The sequence below is a fragment of the Phyllobates terribilis genome, unplaced genomic scaffold (assembly GCF_046119375.1).
Source record: "Phyllobates terribilis strain yellow unplaced genomic scaffold, ASM4611937v1 Scaffold_5__5_contigs__length_657084704, whole genome shotgun sequence".
NCBI lineage: Eukaryota > Metazoa > Chordata > Amphibia > Anura > Dendrobatidae > Phyllobates > Phyllobates terribilis.
The window spans coordinates 179,460,364-179,462,863 of record NW_027362765.1 but is presented as its reverse complement, the minus strand read 5'-3'; the positions used below and the strand labels follow the sequence as shown (position 1 = coordinate 179,462,863).

General features: G+C 54.6%; 6 non-coding genes across 6 annotated transcripts in view; all 6 read right to left on the bottom strand.

The window, feature by feature from the left end:
- Positions 1 to 610: 610 nt before the first annotated feature.
- Positions 611 to 682, bottom strand: TRNAP-CGG (transfer RNA proline (anticodon CGG)). Its single transcript has one exon. It is a non-coding gene; the product is annotated as a tRNA-Pro (tRNA).
- Positions 683 to 821: 139 nt separating this feature from the next.
- On the bottom strand, positions 822 to 893 carry TRNAP-AGG (transfer RNA proline (anticodon AGG)). Its single transcript has one exon. It is a non-coding gene; the product is annotated as a tRNA-Pro (tRNA).
- A 395-nt stretch (positions 894 to 1,288) lies between these two features.
- TRNAP-UGG (transfer RNA proline (anticodon UGG)) lies at positions 1,289 to 1,360 on the bottom strand. The gene has a single exon. It is a non-coding gene; the product is annotated as a tRNA-Pro (tRNA).
- A 410-nt stretch (positions 1,361 to 1,770) lies between these two features.
- Positions 1,771 to 1,842, bottom strand: TRNAP-CGG (transfer RNA proline (anticodon CGG)). Its single transcript has one exon. It is a non-coding gene; the product is annotated as a tRNA-Pro (tRNA).
- A 139-nt stretch (positions 1,843 to 1,981) lies between these two features.
- Positions 1,982 to 2,053, bottom strand: TRNAP-AGG (transfer RNA proline (anticodon AGG)). Its single transcript has one exon. It is a non-coding gene; the product is annotated as a tRNA-Pro (tRNA).
- A 395-nt stretch (positions 2,054 to 2,448) lies between these two features.
- Positions 2,449 to 2,500, bottom strand: part of TRNAP-UGG (transfer RNA proline (anticodon UGG)) — a 72-nt gene continuing 20 nt past the window's right edge. The window contains exon 1 of the tRNA in view: positions 2,449 to 2,500. This exon is cut by the window's right edge and continues 20 nt beyond it. This is a non-coding gene — a tRNA (tRNA-Pro).

Sequence of the window (2,500 nt, the reverse complement as noted above, 5' to 3'; positions counted from 1 at the left end):
AGGGCAAGCAAGAGGGAACATACCGCCTTCCCAGTAGTGAGTTCCAAGAAAAATCAATTCAACAGATTGGCAGCCATTGAGAGAAGCACGTCAGGCATCAGATCGGCAGCAAAGGTTTCCGTAAGCAAGGGCTTGTCTGGGATTTGAACCCGGGACCTCTCGCACCCAAAGCGAGAATCATACCCCTAGACCAACGAGCCAGTGACGGAGAAAGGGGCCACGAGGCGCCTTGCTCACTCTCACAATTTGGCACAGGATGCAGCAAGCGCAAGATCTGACAGCAGTGTCAGAAAAGGCAGGAGGAGTAGAGAGCAGCCGAGTGACAGAAACAGAAGAGGAACCAAGCCGTGAAAATGGGGAGCCCGCCAAAGACCTCTGGCACCTTACGGGAGAAGCAGAGCCATAGCAGTGCATGAGCTAAGAAAGAGCTTCCTCGGAAGGCTCACAGAGTTCCACTTGCAAAAGGCTCCGAGGTGGCGTAAAGATAACCCTCGTTGAGAAGCACCGCCGCGTGCATGACGCAGAGCCAAGCGCCCTTGAGTAAGACCGTTGCAAAAGCATACTGGCACAGATGGGGAGAGAGAGAGTTATGCCAAGCACGCACCAGGCAGGGCTCGTCCGGGATTTGAACCCGGGACCTCTCGCACCCGAAGCGAGAATCATACCCCTAGACCAACGAGCCAACGTTTTGACCAAGCCGTGCACTGGCGTCGATACTCTCACATTTGTCGGCTTGGTCAGCCGCAGAGGACGGTGTGCTTTAGTTAAAGGGAGGCGAGAAAAAGAAGAGCGCTCAGGCTCGCCCTCAGACAGAGAGAGCAGGGCTCGTCTGGGATTTGAACCCGGGACCTCTCGCACCCTAAGCGAGAATCATACCCCTAGACCAACGAGCCAACGACGGAACTGTTGCGTTCCAATTTTCCTGGCATAAACAGCTGTGTCGCTTGAAGCGCCTGCCTGGCACCTCCAGAGAAAAGCTTGGCTCTCGAATGGAACATCCGCAGAGAAGTCCATGAGAGACGATGGAGAATTTGACCAAAAATGTGTTTTTGAAGCGGAAGAGCTGGGGAAAAAAGGAGATACGCGTGGGCTCAAAATCTGCACCCTGTGCATGCAACAAGCAATCTAAGGCCAGCCGAGGAGAGGGGGAGGGCAGTGGGAGGGCAAGCAAGAGGGAACATACCGCCTTCCCAGTAGTGAGTTCCAAGAAAAATCAATTCAACAGATTGGCAGCCATTGAGAGAAGCACGTCAGGCATCAGATCGGCAGCAAAGGTTTCCGTAAGCAAGGGCTCGTCCGGGATTTGAACCCGGGACCTCTCGCACCCAAAGCGAGAATCATACCCCTAGACCAACGAGCCAGTGACGGAGAAAGGGGCCACGAGGCGCCTTGCTCACTCTCACAATTTGGCACAGGATGCAGCAAGCGCAAGATCTGACAGCAGTGTCAGAAAAGGCAGGAGGAGTAGAGAGCAGCCGAGTGACAGAAACAGAAGAGGAACCAAGCCGTGAAAATGGGGAGCCCGCCAAAGACCTCTGGCACCTTACGGGAGAAGCAGAGCCATAGCAGTGCATGAGCTAAGAAAGAGCTTCCTCGGAAGGCTCACAGAGTTCCACTTGCAAAAGGCTCCGAGGTGGCGTAAAGATAACCCTCGTTGAGAAGCACCGCCGCGTGCATGACGCAGAGCCAAGCGCCCTTGAGTAAGACCGTTGCAAAAGCATACTGGCACAGATGGGGAGAGAGAGAGTTATGCCAAGCACGCACCAGGCAGGGCTCGTCCGGGATTTGAACCCGGGACCTCTCGCACCCGAAGCGAGAATCATACCCCTAGACCAACGAGCCAACGTTTTGACCAAGCCGTGCACTGGCGTCGATACTCTCACATTTGTCGGCTTGGTCAGCCGCAGAGGACGGTGTGCTTTAGTTAAAGGGAGGCGAGAAAAAGAAGAGCGCTCAGGCTCGCCCTCAGACAGAGAGAGCAGGGCTTGTCCGGGATTTGAACCCGGGACCTCTCGCACCCTAAGCGAGAATCATACCCCTAGACCAACGAGCCAACGACGGAACTGTTGCGTTCCAATTTTCCTGGCATAAACAGCTGTGTCGCTTGAAGCGCCTGCCTGGCACCTCCAGAGAAAAGCTTGGCTCTCGCATGGAACATCCGCAGAGAAGTCCATGAGAGACGATGGAGAATTTGACCAAAAATGTGTTTTTGAAGCGGAAGAGCTGGGGAAAAAAGGAGATACGCGTGGGCTCAAAATCTGCACCCTGTGCATGCAACAAGCAATCTAAGGCCAGCCGAGGAGAGGGGGAGGGCAGTGGGAGGGCAAGCAAGAGGGAACATACCGCCTTCCCAGTAGTGAGTTCCAAGAAAAATCAATTCAACAGATTGGCAGCCATTGAGAGAAGCACGTCAGGCATCAGATCGGCAGCAAAGGTTTCCGTAAGCAAGGGCTCGTCCGGGATTTGAACCCGGGACCTCTCGCACCCAAAGCGAGAATCA